The sequence below is a fragment of the Sinohyriopsis cumingii genome, unplaced genomic scaffold (genome assembly GCF_028554795.1).
Source record: "Sinohyriopsis cumingii isolate HCF-2022 unplaced genomic scaffold, ASM2855479v2 utg000229l, whole genome shotgun sequence".
Lineage (NCBI taxonomy): Eukaryota > Metazoa > Mollusca > Bivalvia > Unionida > Unionidae > Sinohyriopsis > Sinohyriopsis cumingii.
The window spans coordinates 9,248,506-9,266,791 of record NW_028315879.1 but is presented as its reverse complement, the minus strand read 5'-3'; the positions used below and the strand labels follow the sequence as shown (position 1 = coordinate 9,266,791).

The window sequence follows — 18,286 nt, the reverse complement described above, 5'->3', positions numbered from 1 at the left end:
TGACATGGAACAAGCTGCAGATGAATGATGATACAATTGAGGCCATTCTGATCACAACACAAAGACTTTTTCAGTCACATTCTTTACCTCAAACAATACATATCAGTAACAACAACATTAAATTCACAGTAAGTACGAAACCTAGGTATCACTCTGGACAGTACTCTCAAGTTGCACCAACATGTCATGAACATATGCAAGGCTGCATATCTTGAGCTGAAACGCTTCAGCTCCATTCGCAAATATCTTTCAGTTGATGCCACTAAAACACTTGTATGTTCATTAGTATTTTCAAGACTGGACTATTGTAACTCAACTCTGTCTGGTTCATCTCAATATCTACTCCAGAATCTTCAAACAGTTCAAAACGCAGCTGCTTGGATCATACGTAGAGTATCACGATCAGAGCTCACCTCCACGCTGCTTTGTACCCTACACTGGCTATCGATTCGATCCAGGATGAAACACAAAACTTGTTCTCTGTGCTACGTTTCACTGACGGACTCTAGTCCAACATACATATCCGACCTCACTCATGTGTACACACCAGCAAGATACTTTTGCTCTCCTTCTGACAGCCGTATACTCATTATTCCCACTATGAAAACGAAGTCATATGGACAACGTTCTTTTGCGTACCATGGCCCAGCAGCGTGGAATTAATTGCCCACTGAACTTAGACACAAAGGCACAGTAATCCCATTCACGAGTGCTCTTAAAACTCACTTATTTCGACTGCAAGAACATCCTTAAAAAACCAATAATGTTCCCCACCTTAAATATTTTCATGAAGTTTTTTTATAATTTCATGGTGTTTGTTGTTTGTAATAATATCATTATATATGTCTTTGTTTATGTTATATGTGTTGTCTAATGTTCTAAAGCGCTTAGAGCTTCTACAGATCAGGCGCTATACAAAGTTCTCATTATTATTATTGTTATTATTATTGTTATTATTATTATTATTATTATTATTATGTAATTTAATTATATTAGGGATTAGAAGCCTTTATACAGGTTTTATAGTTTTGATCCATTCCAAAAAGAATGTCAACTGGAACTATAGAGATGGTAGCATATGGATAACTATGGGAATGGTTCTGAATTAATGTTCTATCAAATTATGTCGTGTTTGAACCAAATTAAATTGTTCATGCATCTCAAGCAATTGATTGTTGATAAACCAAACATTGTACCTCATGTGTTAAGGTTATTATTTATCGCATATTGCATTTTGTGAAACGCATACAAAAGGCACTGATAAAAAAAACAACGCACATAATGTCAAATCAGCTTTATTTTTCAGGCACTTTTTGGAAGAGTTATCAAAGATCGATTCAGTATCTCGTCATTTTCTCCCTAAAAGTGCAACAACTTACTAACATGTACACATTTATGTTTCAATAATTATTATTATGCCTACCTCACATCGTAACAGTTTTTTTATTTTACGAATCTAGGTCCTACTTTATTCTTTTATTGATAAGCAACTGTAAAGCCCTAAAGAAACGTTTTGCCATGATACATTTTTAGTTCTCAATAGGTGTTAACATAAACAAACAAAGATAGTGTTGCAGCTGTAAATGTTGGTTTCTAGTTACACATCGGATGTTTTATAACATATTAATTAATTTAAAGGTTAAACGACGTTCCTAATCACCACATAGGTCTATGGAATATCGTCATGAAGGTTAGCATATAATTTTTCTGTTAATGAATCTCTACTTCTATAAATAATGCCGTTTGTGACAATCTCGCTATCAGAATTTGCCTATTAGCAACTAAATATGCAACTTTTCTCAGATAATACAGCTATATGATAGCATGCAATCAACATCAAATCACGTTTGTATTATCTATCTCGATGTAATGTTCTGATATGTCAGAAATGTGTGTCATATAATAACTAATACAGAACTACAACGCTGATTTAAAATATATTTCATAACTACTATTTACTCTGTTTTGTATGTTTTCGCCTGTAATTTAAATAATAATGATTGTGCGCCTAAAAAGTAAGGTAGTACACTGGGACTAATATTGTCTAGTGATTAATTACAATCTGCTTTATAAATATGCACGCTGATGAAAACTGAACGTTTGTATATATATATATATACATACATACATACATACATACATACATACATTCAACAGACCACCATGAAACCTCTTTAGCCTATTAACCCTGGAAAAGATATTGACATTTGCAATACATTAACTTACAAATCAATCACAAAACGTATATCAGTACAAATATGTTATGTGAATAAAAAGCAAGAAGGAACACAAGAGTATATTCAATAATATAGGCTCAGATCCATTGTTTCCACTTGATCGCTCCGTTGCAGATGATTGGTTATGTGTCGATTGTTGATTTTGTGTCATACCAGAGGGCAAACTAACCGTACTAATCGGAACTGTATTGGACGAACCGTCTGATGATGATTTCGAGGTCGCAGATGTCACACTTAACGCCGTTACGTTGGTTGTAGACAGATGTGTTGTGCCTTGTGAAGTTTGAAGGGAAGCTAGGAATATTGATATAGATATAAAGTATGACGGAATAAAGAAGTGAAATCAAAATGCTTGTGTGTTTTAATTGCGCGTTATCGATAATGTTATTTGTCCGTACCTTATCAATAATACCTATTAACATAGAGTTTTAACCGTCACCTCCATCTTCCTTTGAATAGGATAATGATGTTACATTCTACTGACTATGATCCAACGCATCTCGACATAACTCTCATACGATGATCTGAACATTATGCATTCACAGTTAAGATGAACTTTCCATAATATGTCATTTATGGTGCTTCTGTATAACTGCAACACGAACTAATATCACTCATTATTAACTTCCTAATGAAAGCTGTATGGTACTGTTTCTGACCTCGAAAGGCAAGGATTATCAGATTTTACAACCAATGTTTTATAGTACATCAATAATTGTGAGCTCCACATTTACGTACGAAGTAGTTAATACTAATAAATACGTTCTTACTAACAATCATTTAAACTTGTTGTCTTGTACAAATTATTGAAAGTTAAAATGTTTTATGTTTCACACATTAGAAATGCATATAATATACATTCAGTAATGCAGGGAGCTCTGCTGAGAACAGACACCCATCAGTGGCTTGGAATATAAAGCATTACTATTGACGTGAATTTTAAATACATGTAGTAGTATTTAACAAAGGTCACCTTGTCTATAACAGTGGAATTAAGATGAACATTTTCAACGTAACTACGGTTTTAAATGCTAGACTCTAGGCGCATTTGTGCTACAGTATGCATGTGCACTTGGCAAAAATGTAAGTTGTCGTGAAAGCATTATGTCCTTTGTTGTAGACATGAATTTGCCTCATTTCGAATGTTCCTATGGCGCTTCAAACTTTTTTGAATTCTGACTGTCTGACCTCACAATATAGGTAAAGAAATTCGGCCGTAGCCTATTGAACGGAACTGCCCGAGGAATAATATTTTGCTCGTATGTGCCAGCTCTAAGATATGTGTTATCCACGTAACAGTTATAAGAGGCTAGAGTTTTGATTTCATTCATAGGCCAGTTTGTAGATAAATATAATTCTGATGTTGTTGTTTAATGTATATTTGCCACACAAGCTAGAACTTTATACAGTGTCTTTATATAGTCCACTATTACTTTGAATAATTAAGATTATATTTGAATATGCAGGATATTGTGCCAGATGCAAAAGCTTAAAAGGAACAGATCTAGGTTTAATCTCCAAATAAAAAGTGCGTTAATACCAGCAGGGATAAGAAACAGTGAAAACAATTGCTCTACCTGTATCAAAAGCCACTATCACTAATAAGATGACCACCAATAGAGACGTCAGCCTCTCCATCTATAAAGAAACAAATCATTGTTAATTTGATGAATATGAAATAATATTAGAATGAATATCATGTTCCTCACACAAACACACACACACACACACACACACATAGATAGATAGATAGATAGATATAGAAAGATAGACAGATAGATAGAATTATAAATATACACCAGACAGAAGGAACGTGCTATCATTGGATTCCTATAGAAGAATGATTGACAATAACAGGCAGAATTAATATTTTAATGCAAATAATACTATCATACAGGTCAGAAAATGTGTAATTCGTACTCTACGGAGATTCGAACCCAGGTCCGCGGGTAAACGGCACACATTGCCTTGCCTGCACATACGATCCCATATTCCCTCACGACTAAGAACACATCACCAAATAAATGATGTTACTCCATCGATGTTATATGCACTCGTGTGTAGTAGACACGTTCGCATGACGACCTAGTAATTAATTCTCATGTACCTACACATTCATTCCGGATTCCTATGAAAGAAATCAAGATATATATATATATATATATATATATATATATATATATATATATATATATATATATATATATATATATATATATATATATATATATATATGCCCTTTGGACTATTTGGATACATAAACAATTTTTGTATTCGAGAATGGAACAATGTTGGTATGTCATGCACAGATTCGCAAAATTGGCCAGAGGTAAAACACATGAACGGCAACATCTTTCGTGTAATAAGTTGAGATCGCTCACTTCAGTCTTTGCATGAATTAGTTCATCATATGTTGGGAAATACACTGATCATTTGTAATACATACAGCAGACAGACAGCAGGAGATTTGACAGTAGGACTGACTTAATTATATGCACTGTAATTAATGTACACGGGAAATCATCATGTATGGTGTCAGTTTGTGAGCAGCAACAATATTTATGAGCCCATCACCAACCCATACCATTGCATATGGTGGATTATTCTTATTTTAATTTTTCACTATTATTATTATTGAGAACTACGCTTCTTAATGCAGGTATAACTTATTAAATACACATAGTTCTCTAAAACATTTTACTTCATTAGTAAAAGGATAAAGAGCTAAGTTTGCAACAAAGGATTTATCGTAGGCAAGGACAAGGAAAACTGTTTGTAGTCTGAAAAACGTCTCTTTCCAAAACAAAATGCACAAACAATATTCCAAACGTTTATAGCATCATAAACATAATTACATTAAATATGGTTGCAATTAGTGCATTCAACTTACTGTATGTGGGTTATCTCATATAGAGAGGATACTACTACCACCACAATGCTGTAAATTTGGTCGAAATTATGGAATTCCAGCTAAAACATTGCGCAGACATTTAAAGATTTTGCAACCTGGAATGTAAACACTGGGAAGCAAGACTACTGTTTTTAGGCCTGATTACGAGTTACTTCTAGCTGAGCACATCAAGTCCATGGAAAAGGCAATATTTGGACTTACCACTATTAACGTACGGCGTTTGGCATACAACTTAGCAGTTCATCTGAATATCAAAAACCATCCGTTTCAAGATCATGCAGCAGGTATTGATTGGCTGAAAGGCTTTATGAAAAGGCTTCCAAATGTAGCCATCGGAGCTCAAGTGGCCTTAAACCGGCCACAGGTAGTCAATTTTTACCAAGCATATACGGAATCTCTTGACGCAACACTTCATGATGGTCTCAGAATGTGGAACATGGATGAAACAGGCATTAATATTGTCCACAAGCCAGTAACAATCATTGTTTCAAATGATTTCAGATCAGTTGGTAAAGTTACAAGCGGTGAACGTGGTCAAACTAGTACTGTAATATGTGCCATGAATGCGACCGGTACATTTGCACCGCCAGAATTTATCTACCCGTGTAAAAGAATGGTTCAATTACTGATGATTGGCACACAAGCCGGAGCACTGGGCTTGTGTAGCCCAAGTGGGTGGACAGACAGTCACTTTATCTTGCCATGGCTGGAACATTTTACTTGTTTTGTGAAATGTACGAAGGACTCTCCACACTTTTTTCTTCCTGATGGGCACCATAGCAGTAAAATTTTGGAAGCTGTTTTCTATGCACTCAGGAAAGGATTGTGTTGATAACCTTTCCTCCCCATTGCACAAATTGTCTCCAGCCTCTTGATGTCACATGTTTGAAGGCACTACAGAGTGCTTTCAATTTGGAGACTGAAAACTGGGTGACAATCAATCCAGAAAAACGAATAATTGCATTTGAAATTACTAAACAAATAGGCAGCAAATAACCCGATATGCCAGTTTACAGAAAGCTGTCACTGGTTTTAAAGCCTGCGGACGTTGGCCGTTTAATCCAAATGATTTCGCTCCATCCATGGTAACTGATGAACCTCAGCCAGTATCAGATTTGCCTGATGCGTGTCAACAAGCACTACCTATGTCATCACAGCTGATTGAATCAAATAAGACAGCTGATCATCTGTCGGTTACTGGCTGGATATACACGTCGGAGGGGTCGGGTGATGCAGAAACATCTGTTCAAGATGACAAGACAGCTGACAAACAATCAGTTGATATTCTTATAGTTATTTCAGGTGGGGCAGGCGATACAGAAACTTCCAATGAAGGGAAAGATGTCAGTTGATGATCAATCGCTTAGTAAGGTTATGATCACTTTAGACAATGCCGAAACATTGACTGAACCAAGCAAAGAGGTTGATTTTCTGCTAACTGGTTGTTCTACAGCCACTGTGGATGGTTTGGGTAATCCAGAGACAGACAAAACAATTTATACTCAGTCACCTGATAATCAACAAACACATCACTCTGCCATCACCGTCGAGTAGACAGTCAATCCGAAAATGTTTGACGAAGCTATTCTTGCTGGAAGAACAGAAAGTACTATCTTGGATGTATATCACAACGAATGCAAAAGTGCAGACGATTCAGCATTTATGAACATATCGCTTCAACTTTCGACAAAGCCTAGAATATCCAGTCAGCACACAAGAAAGCGAAAGTCAGAATCAGCCATGAACTTAACATCATCACCGACTAAACAGATGCTTTATGAAAGTCAAAGAAAGACGATAACAACTACAAAAGGCAACTGTGATAGGACTGTACAGGAAAACAGTAAGAAATGCAGAAGAAAACGAAGCAGACATGTAGAGAGGACACAAAGATAGGTAGAAACTATCTAAGATCATGATGACAACTTGTATAGAGGACCACGAAAAGGGAAAAAAGGCTTCGGACCCAAGTCAGCTGCTAAACATGATCGTGCCTTGTCAGTAGACACAACACATAATAAAGACAACATTTGCCGAAACTGCAAATTTGAATATGGAGGAAATGATGATTCCTTAATAGAAGATTCCTGGTCGCAGTGCAAGCAATGTTCCAATTGGTGCCATGAATCATGTGGCACCACCATCAATATGCAACTTTGCTGTGCTAAGTGTGAGTAATGCAAAAGTGACCAGGAACATTCACAACGTTTGGGCTTTGTCGTTTTCTTCATTAACTGTGGAAATTAGGGACTATTTAGACTTGAGCAGTGCTGTATCAGCTTGCTTATCCGCATTGTTGTGCTAATTTGAATGATGCAACAGTATGTAGTTTTAGCATCTATGCCATATATAAAACGTCCATATAGGAATAATGCTTGATTTTACAGTTCAATAGTATCCTGTAGTTTTACAGATTTTGACAGATGTCGAAGTCATTGTGGGGCAAAATGTCCCGGAGGCGGGCGTGTTGCCCCATCATAGGGGCAAAATGCCCCTTTATAAAATCTTACAAATTTTCATTTTTCTCGTAAATAGTTTCTTCATTATAACCAAACATCATTCCATTTTTTTAGATGTAACGCATACTTTAAGTAAATTGTCCAATTGTGAAAACAATCATGTAAATCATGCCATACATTACCAAAAGTTGTTAAATGGGGAGTTTTGACCCCCTTTATCCTAACATAACTACACATGCTTTGTGAACTTTCTCCCAATATTTTGAAAAGATGTAGTATCGAGCTAAGGACAGACAGGCAGTCTGACGCAAGGACAAAGAGGATGACGGATATACACAGGTTATAGCATTATCATCGGTACGTTTAAAAACAAAGCGTGGAGATTATTACACAATCTACTACATACCTTTGATTGTTTCGCACAGACGTCAAGCGCAGCTTTATTGTCGTCGGATCTGAAGCATACAATTAATCTTACTGTCACTGCATTATTAGCGTTTTATGAAAACACACTTGAAGATATATTCCAATAAACTATATCGACTTATCTAAAGAAATACAACAAAAACATATTTGCCAGTAGATGTGAATGGCCAAACACTAATAAGCAATTCAACTCCAGCAAACTTTCTTCGTCTGGTAAGGTATAACTTAAGATAAACAGCGATAAGATTTAATTGATAATTTAATTTAATGATCACACCTCTTAAGTTATTTAAAATAGTAAGATACCTAAGAAAATTGTAGAATCGAGATGAATCTTGTTGAAATTTCCTGTCAGTAGTTTTAGTTACGAAAGTCCGGTCACAACAGCTTACGAAAGTCAACATATCAGTACAACATATTGTACTTAGCGACACAATTTTCTCCACCTATAGCAAAATATCACTATTGAGGATTGCTATTTGCTCAAATCCATGCTTGCTGTAAATCGTTTTGCTAACTTTCTCATCAATATTTTGTCTCTAAAGTCGCTGTTGCTTTGCGTATAACTATTTATATATCGAAATATAAACAGCACAAAAATAACGTTTTTTTTTTTTACTTCTAAACAGTCCATTGATATTCATATGTTAGAAAAGAGCGAGCTACCGCTTCATTATAGAGGTTTAAAGTTACGTATATTACCTCAAGTTTGATTCTGTCAATATTATGAGTGTTAGGGTGGAATAGAGTGTTTGATATCACTGTTGTGAATTGATACATTTCTCATTAGATGTAAACAATATTGTGAACTTGTGAGACATGTGTCTATTATAAAATTAAATTTTGGTACACAACCACTTAAGTCTCAATTACAACAGTTTTAACTCTAAGTGGTAGCTAGTGTCCATTTTCTATGCCGTATCCGTTAATATTTTTTCTTCAAAATGTAAGACAGTACTATGCTATAATTTTAATAACGACAACGTTGATTTCGTCTGTTCATACATCATTCTTGAAATAGCAGAAATGTAGAATCAAAATGTGTTTATTAACTTCCTTTTGCTACAGTTTGTTCCTACATTTAGAACAAAATATACATATATAATATTCTAACACATGATAACGCGTTTTGTTATTTTTATGTAAATTTAGTGTACGATGTAATACCTTCTCAAATATAAAATGTTTCTGCTAATTAAAGGAACCGTTTCCACGAATATGTGAGTTAAAAATCTACATTCCTATAAAGAGATTTTTGAAACTGAAGCAGAAGATAACTCTCTAGATAGATAGATAGATAGATAGATAGATAGTCTTGTATAATTGGTAGCATTCTTATAAAGGCCAACTGACATGTAGAGAACTAAATAAGGTTTTCTATTATATCGTTCATCAACCAGTAAGAACGGTTTTTATATTGTCTGCCTTCAAATCGCGATTTTCCCACTTAATCGTAAAATGTTGTTAGTATGACATAAAGCAAGGTAATACCTACGAAGGTGATATAAGTAAACAGTAAGAAGGCACACATGTCTTGAACTAAACCAACAGCAGCCGATATTTATTGAGTCAGATCAAGCAGACAATTATTAGTTATGTCCGTTTCGATGTTGTTTGGACTGAACAATAGTGCCTCAAAAGATGTTCGCAAAAAAGAAGACTATTTCGCTTGTATGTTTCATACAACAAATTCAACAATTCACAATACATGCAATGTTGTATCCCATAAGAAGGATGTAATTAATCGACCGAATTATGAATATAAAGGTACATAGTTTTTGTTGTGCAACATCTTCTAAATTATCAAACATTAGTGTCATGTTTAAACACTTATTATATTTTCACAATGTACATATCTTTGCAAATTCCTTTCAAAGTTTAAAGTTCAAATCTCTATAGGAGAAGAAGAAAAATATAACAAGACAGAAGCAAGTTGTTACCTTTTGCCCGATAATTGTGTTCCTCTGTTCCAGCGTCATCTTGATACGCCGCTTAAATAAGGTTACGTCACTATAGCTCCCTGTATCAACAAAGTAAACAAATAACGTTAAAGACTGTTTGCAAGGCATACATTTTCCTTCAACAAAACTTTCTTCTCAATAGATCAAATAATCTTCAGAAAAGGTGGGGTTTTTTCCTTAGCACCCTAAGTATGGTTATCACCTTTTTAAGTTGTCTGTAATCATACTGACACGTGATGCTATTGATCAATTGTACAGTGTATGTACTAGAACATTCCCTAAGATAGGACAACATTTTGTGGACCAATGGTGACGGACAATTTGATATTTGCAAGGAATAAAATCTTAAGAGAAGTATGCCAGGTTTGATACCTTCCCATTAATGATCTTATTTAAAATAGAAAAAATATTAAACATAGTGTGGAGCGTTGCATTTCATTGCATTTATGATATATAAACAGGTACACGTGAACATTTTGGCCACAAAATAATATATCCATGTACATTACATTTATTACATTTTCTTTCCTGTCCCTTGTTAACAAAATGTATTGATATCGTCCATGTAAAATTGCAAAGGACCTAATGGAAAACAGGGAAATTTAATCATGTAATTTGTATAGTCCTTACTCAAACTTAAGTTCTATGTTAACATTTACTTACCTTATAAATAATTTTGTTATAATCGGTTTCGGGAAATGAACATGTAAAAATAAGACACATCTTAATTCTTCATATTTCGTATTAGCATATGTTTCACTGATGTGATCTGAGGATCAGTGGCTAAAAATTTCACCTTTTTTTCCAAATACGGTGACTTTAGTACATGGAAATAGGTGTGCAGGCAGATCGATCGATATATATATATATATATATATATATATATATATATATATATATATATATATATATATATATATGATAGATAGATAGATAAATAGATAATTATACACGTTTATCGAATAACTTATATGTGGTAAGATCGATTGAACTGAAATCGACATACGCATTAAGTATCACATGGCAGTGGAGCAAGTACCTTAATCTCATTTTCTGCAGGATGTTACCAAAACTATTCTTCATCATTCCCTGTATATTACTTGGTTGAATACATCTTGATTCACCAGTTTGTACTTGACCTTCATGGTTTAGAAATTAAGTTTAAACATGTTTACAGATAACTGTCATTTGTTTTGAATTGCTTCATGCATGTCGGTGACATTTGCAGGAAATGCAAATAAATACTCTAGTGTGATACTAGCCTGAAGAAAACAAAGTGCACATTAAGATATTTAATAATGTACGTGTTGACATTTTTTCGTGATGCTGATTCTTATTAATATTAGTATTTTCTAGACAGCCCATCTTGCATATTGATTATCGGCCAGGTAAGTGGTTTGTCTATAGCAATGATATTTTCAAGGCATAACAGCACAAGTATATTAATTCGAGCCCAGGGAATTTGGAGTAATGTGTCCAAAAATGCACCAATATATCCAGCCCGGGCAGACCTAACGGTATGACTCATATATGCACCCCTTCTGTGCATGTAACTACTGAGCATATAAGGCTTCTGTCGCGATTACTCACCTCCTCCGTCATGCGGAAGGGCGCATAGGGTCTATTTTACCTTCGTGAGCCAGCTTGGAGTCGAACAACTACGGAATATATAGGATGTAAAACCAAAATATTTCTTCACAGGATATATTGCTTTTTATTTCTTAGGCCAGATGCGTTATGCAGGAGTCGTATGAAGCGAATCAAGTTGGCAAGAGCCGCCATTGTTTTGTGATTAGCGTGCTTATTCGGCTGTATTGGTGTGTCCTTGGACAATGTATTTATTTCAATGCCTCGGCACTAGAGAACCTAATTGTGTAGTGACTGTGTCTTCAAAAATGAAACGAAATCAATTATTTGTAGCATATCAAACCTTAATCAGTTTTTCTTTTCAACTTATATGTTACATATAAACCATAATAGTATTTCCAAAATTATATGTTCAAGTTAATGAAAACCGTTTAATCATGTAAAACATTACATATAAAAAATCACCCATTCTTCAAACACCAACTGGATAGAGATAATTAAAATCGGTTCTCAGGTATCCATACAACTGTTTAATTTGTTCAAAGTCTAGCTTGTTTAGTGTATAGTTGTGGCCAAAACTAAAATCTTGTAAGTATAACAACACCTGTTGTTATCAGTGTTCATGCGCTCTTGGCTTCATCATCTACCTGGTCTAATGTAGTACGTGCGGTGTTGACACATGAACCTTTATGTATGCTGTTTCCCTCAAGACAGGCATGTGCATCATTCCTAGGAGAAACAAAACAACATAGCCCAATGGAGCAGACCTATTCACATCAGTATTTCTTCCTATACAACCACATACAGATGTACTCATTGAAGACTGGACGTAATAAATAAATCTGAATATATATATATATATATATATATATATATATATATATATATATATATATACTGTAGTATCATCAATTGTCGTGGTTTTTGTTGTTGCCACAAACCACGAATTTAAATCCCCAACGAAAAATGAGCCACGTAGGACGATGACACCCCCCTACCGCCGTTTTCTTGCATTGTTTCATTCCTATAGATTAACACAGCTACGCTTATTTGATAAATCAAGGTCAATGCTATAATGTGGTAATTAAATATTAGTTTTTATATGTGTTTTTTTTTATTTGAACCTATTGAAAGAAAACTTATAAATTATATTAAATTAAATTGTTTCAATGCACACATTCGATAAGGAATCCGATAGCTATCATTTTACATTCGCTGCCTTAAATCAATATGTGAGGTATGTAAGGATAGAGAGAAAATAGAGGAAACGCATAAGGTATTCAAACAGTAACGATACTGAAAATAAAAGAAAAAAAAATACAAAATAACAGTATATGAAGATTATATTTAATACTTATTCAAATCGATCTTTCATTCGAGTACAACTGTTGCTGAAACATTTAAATCCTTCTGAAAGCAAATTTCATTTTATACATGCATTTTTAATCCAAAATAACAACAATCCTGTAAAATACTATAGCTATTTATTGAAACACTAGTATTAATGAAACACTATGTATATACACTAATTACAACGGAGTATTAAAGCTCACACTTCACAGATTTTTGGACAAAGCCACAATATCAACATCATGTCAATCGAGTCTAATGGTACTCACAAATGTTTCTCTGATAAATAATCCTCAAATTGCCGAATTAAACAAGTCCAGCTTTCACAAAGCCACTGATAATTAGTTACTTGGATGGGTGGGTACCAGACAGATCCCCCCCCGCAAGTTAACAAATCAAATTAAAATGTTGTTATGTATTAGTGTTTCCCCCAAAGGTGTGTATGATTGTTTTATTTAGAAAAATAATTTTTATCAAAATTTTAGTTTAAAAAACTCAATTGTTATGGGGTATTTTTGTTTCCCAAGTGTTCACTAAAGGGTTGTTCCACCGATAATGGGTTTGATCCCCTATATCAGAGTTCTTTACCTACTTTTTTACGTAATCTTTGCCCGAAAGCCCTTATGTCCCGTGTATGCTACGTCTATCCTTGCTATATTGTCTGTATGCTATATTGTCTGTATGTAGGGACGGCAGAGCTTCAAATATCTTCCAGTTGTCTTAGCACATATATTTAGATTTCATTAGTCCAAGATGTCCGTTCTTATTAGTTTTGATTATTTAGTATCAATTTTGAATTTGAACGATAGAATGGTGTATTAAGTCATTAAAAAATAAAACCCTGTGTTTCATATGTGTGATCAATTATGTGCCTTTCCTCGTTAAAAATAGAAACATATATATATATATATATATATATATATATATATATATATATATATATATATATATATATATATATATATATAATAAATGTGATTGGCTGTGCCCGATTAAGGGTCCACGTTTCCTTTATTTCTTTATGTTTCTCCTGTCTTGGGTTAACCCTTCTCTTTTTTTAATTTACCTTAATCATTTAGAAAAAAATCCGAAATGGTTTATATTTTGGGTTAGACCTTAAGTTAGAATGGGTAACCTTTTCTTAGTAGCCGTGTTTGTGTTTTGATTGTCCATATGCTTCATGTGGCTTTTTCTGACACTCTTTCGCAAGCCCGTTGACTTCGCCTGGCGCTGTGTGACGTAGTCCTGCGACGTCTGTGCATCTTACTTCAACCATAACAAAAAAATAAATAATAAAAAATCAATGTTATGTCATTTAAGGATAATTATTGATATATTAGTATTTCCTACTCTAAAAGGTTACCCGTTAGTCTTATGTACGTTGATTAGATGAAGAACAAAATAAAAAATTGTATTGTTAATTAATGTAATTTATTTAATTTGAGGCACAGGAGGAGATTACTTATAATTGTTTATAATTGAATCCCTTGAGGTGAAAGGTGAAATCAGGGACTCAGCCCGCGCATTGGCGGTACTCTCCCCTATGCGGGAGATAAACCGAGTCCCCGCCCCACCTACCCCTCCCCGCATATGTATATTACCTTCTTACTATGCTACGTCTTCTGTAAATGTTTACCATATTGTGATTTTATTAAAACAAAATTCCTTTATTTCTGTAAATCTTTTATCGTTTGTTGTTAGTTCCCCTACCCTGTCTATTTCATCTCCCACCCAGTTAAAATCCCCTCCTATAATAAGATTTCCCGTTGAGTATTTATTCAAGTATTTGTGCAGATTTTCTTTAAATTGAGTATATATATATATATATATATATATATATATATATATATATATATATATATATATATATATATATATATACTTATTATATGCAGCATTCTTTCTGCAAAGAAATCCTCTTCATTTATCCTTTCCCAGTTAAGGTTCCCTCTGTTGTTTCAATAGTAGAAACCCCTCCCCTTATATCCTCATTAAAGTTATTTAAAACTACCACTGCATTTAGTTTTTCTTCAGTCATAGCTAGTAGTTCATTGTTGCATTTATTATGAGTTTCTTGGATAAGACTTACATCATAATCTATTTATTTTGCTAAATCAATTACCTTTTCCTTGTCTATGCCATTTATATTAATAGAGGTTATACAGAAATTCTTTCCTTTCCTTTTCATTTTCCCACCAGGTTGTCGCATTCTTGATGAATCGTCTGTTAAAAATGTATTTAGTAATTTAGCGTTGTTTATATAAGTTAATTAAGTTATTTATGAGATCTATGTTGCAGAGGGCATTGGCCCAACCCCCTCACCCCACCGCTATTTCGGATTTAATTTTCTCCACTTATTTCACTATTTACATTTTTATCACGTGCTTCCGTATTTCCAGTTTCTTGTCCCGTTCCCTGTTCTATATCAGCATCAATGTCTATATTGTCATTGTAATCATCGTCGCTTTTCGTTTCTATACCGGAATTTGTTTCCCTGTCTGCGTCCGTTTTGTCGTCATCTTTTTGTTCAATCTTACTTTCATTTTCAGAATCCATGGTACTGTCTTCCCTTTTCTTTTTAAGACCTGTATTTGTGTTTTCTTTGTCATTTGTGGGGTTGACTCTCCTGATAGAGTTTTGCTGCTCTCTTGCGAGTAGCTTGATTTCGAGTGTGTGATTTTCCTTATTAGTCTTCGTTTTGGTATCGGTGTTGACGTTAGAGGCTTTATGCTTATGAGGTCCACCGTATCATGTTCTTTTCATGAGGGCTCTTTCTCTAGCAAATGTTTTCCTCTTGCAGGAGTGCAAATATATTTTTCAGCTCCAAACATCCCACTTTACGGGGTGTTTGCGCTTTCCCTGATTTGTTTGGGCTTTAAAATATTTCCCAATCCTGGCTTTGCTGTGAGTTATCCTCTCCTGGTATCGCTGTTACATCAATGTTTGGAATTTGAGTGTTTATCGTTTCCTCTTCTATGGTAGTTCCCATTACTTTGGATTTCTCTATTTCCTGGGAGTTTTACACAGGTGGGTGCCGGATTTCACTTTCTGTCCTAATCTCTCTGATTATATTCCCTATTTGGGTTTGTATGCTTTCTTGCCCCTCCTGCTCATTCACATTTACATTCATATTCACTATACTGTTTGCAAATTTGTTTGCATATGTGGGGGAAGCCGGTTGATTTTTACAATCCTTTGGACCATGCCCCAATTGCCGGCATCTCGGATATACTGTAATTTAGTCCGCCTGTACCAATGTTTCAGCAAGAAGCCCATAATGTAGAAGAACGTTGGTACTGTTATTGCGTCTTCTTTGGGGATGCTGATGATTCTGACTCCGGATTTAACATCTCGGAATCCCCAAACATGTCTTTACTTTTGTTTTTAGCTTCATTTCTTTTTTGTTAACAACGTCTTGGTTGTCTATTTCCAGGGGGAGACAGGATACAAAAATGTACATTGCTTTAGTCTCTACCTCCCGTACAATTGGTGATGTGGGACTAACACCGCTTTAAACCCTTTTACTTCTGTTTCTGTTGTTTCGAGTACAAGAATTTTTAGGTTCTTTGAGTACATAACATATTTTTTCAAACCTGCATTCTGTAGCATATCAATTTCCTAAATTTTGATCCACACAGTTTTCAATGACATCAGAATATCCGATTGTCTCGGGCAATTTTGTATGTTCCCAAAATCAATAGTTTGGCATCCGGGGGGTGGTAGTCCAGCAATCTTTGTCCTACTCCATTACCCTCCAAATTAGTGTGGAAATATGTACTCAGTTTGGTGCCACCTGGTTGTACATTACCTGTATAATGCATATTTATTTCCATTTGGAATGAGTAGAGTTCACAACTACTGCTAATTTGAAAATAAGTTTCAATGAGCAGGTCTCACACCAAATTTATCCAAGTTGTTGTAGTAATATCAGATTTTTATTTTAGTTTCTCCGCCCTAATTGAGCAAAGTAACCTTCAAGGTACACTAATTGTGAAAAAAAAACCTCTACTATTCAAAACAAGGAAAAATTATAACTGAAAATTTGAAAAATCGAAAAATCGAAATAAAAAATACAAAAATGAAAAATGAACAATTGAACAATTGGAAAATTAAAATATTGAAAATTACAAAGAAATAGCACTAAAGGTGTAAAGTGCAAAAACTTACAACTCCTGTCCGGCGGACTTTCTTGCTGTTTGCAATGTATGCAACCCAATTATCCTCACGTAGGGTTTCCGCTCTGACTTAGTTCCGATCTTTCACTCATTGTCGTGTGGACTGCAAATATCTACTCAGCGTGAATTGGCTAAATTTATACCAGGACAAACAAATGAATTTGAAAGGTCCATATAAATATATATATTAACAAAAGTGGGAACAATTTAACAATAGTTTTGCTCTCCCTACCTACAGACTATATAACATATACACACTATCGCATTGATACACATAGCATACACGGGACATAGATCCTGGGCAAAGATCATTAAACATCAAGGACAGGAAATCTGAAAATGGGGACGAGACCCATGTTTAAGACTATTACCCTTTACAAAACAATCGGACTCAATAAGTACCCCGTCAAAATTTAGTTATAAGCTATAATTTTGATCAAATTTCTTTTTTTAAAAATGTAATCAAGCACACACATCTTTGGGGATACAAGAATACATGAAAACACTATTTTTTGGTTAAGAGGAGGGGAGCATCTGTCCGGTTTCCCCCACCAAAAAAAGAAAGAATTGGCTTGATTAATGAGGTTGCAAGGATTACTGATACTGTGCACTAATCGTCACCAGTAATATATTTTAACGTAATGGTGTCTACGTCCTGTCTAGCATACCACTCGTGGAAGTGTGACTTTAATTCTTCTTTAATAACCGGTCGGTGGTTCTTCCCTGGGTTTTTCAGGGTTCTTCCTCCACCATTAATACTGGCCGCCATGTATAGCCTATCGTGTGCTGAAAAATGGCGTTAAACACTACAACAACAACAACAACATCTTTAATAACCAATTGGCCTAGAGTTGTTGGCTGTGTCGGCTTCCTTTGATGATAAGCACTCAAACGAAAACATGGCAAAAAGTGATTAATCTTGACAAGTGTTTTATTTGTGCTCATGCAAATGGTTTTTCTTTCATTTATTACGTTCATTATTTACATTGATTTCATGTCTGTTGCTTAACAATTTAAATTTCGTTTGTATCAATCTGTAATTGTGGCACAGAGTGCTTCTTTTGAGTACGTGACGTAGTTTTACGCAACAGCGTGAGACCATATGAACGAAATTCATGTCGTTCTTAGGATTAGCTGATAAATAATTTGGACCACAGCCGTGATCCATTATACCAATTAA

The 18,286-nt window shown here is 34.6% G+C and overlaps 1 long non-coding RNA gene across 1 annotated transcript; it reads right to left on the bottom strand.

The window, feature by feature from the left end:
- Window positions 1-1,281: 1,281 nt before the first annotated feature.
- On the bottom strand, window positions 1,282-10,136 carry LOC149774536 (uncharacterized). Its single transcript, XR_016416820.1, has 4 exons — window positions 9,974-10,136; window positions 8,014-8,062; window positions 3,815-3,875; window positions 1,282-2,531 (listed from the first exon to the last, which is right to left on the bottom strand). It is a non-coding gene; the product is annotated as an uncharacterized LOC149774536 (long non-coding RNA).
- Window positions 10,137-18,286: the final 8,150 nt, after the last annotated feature.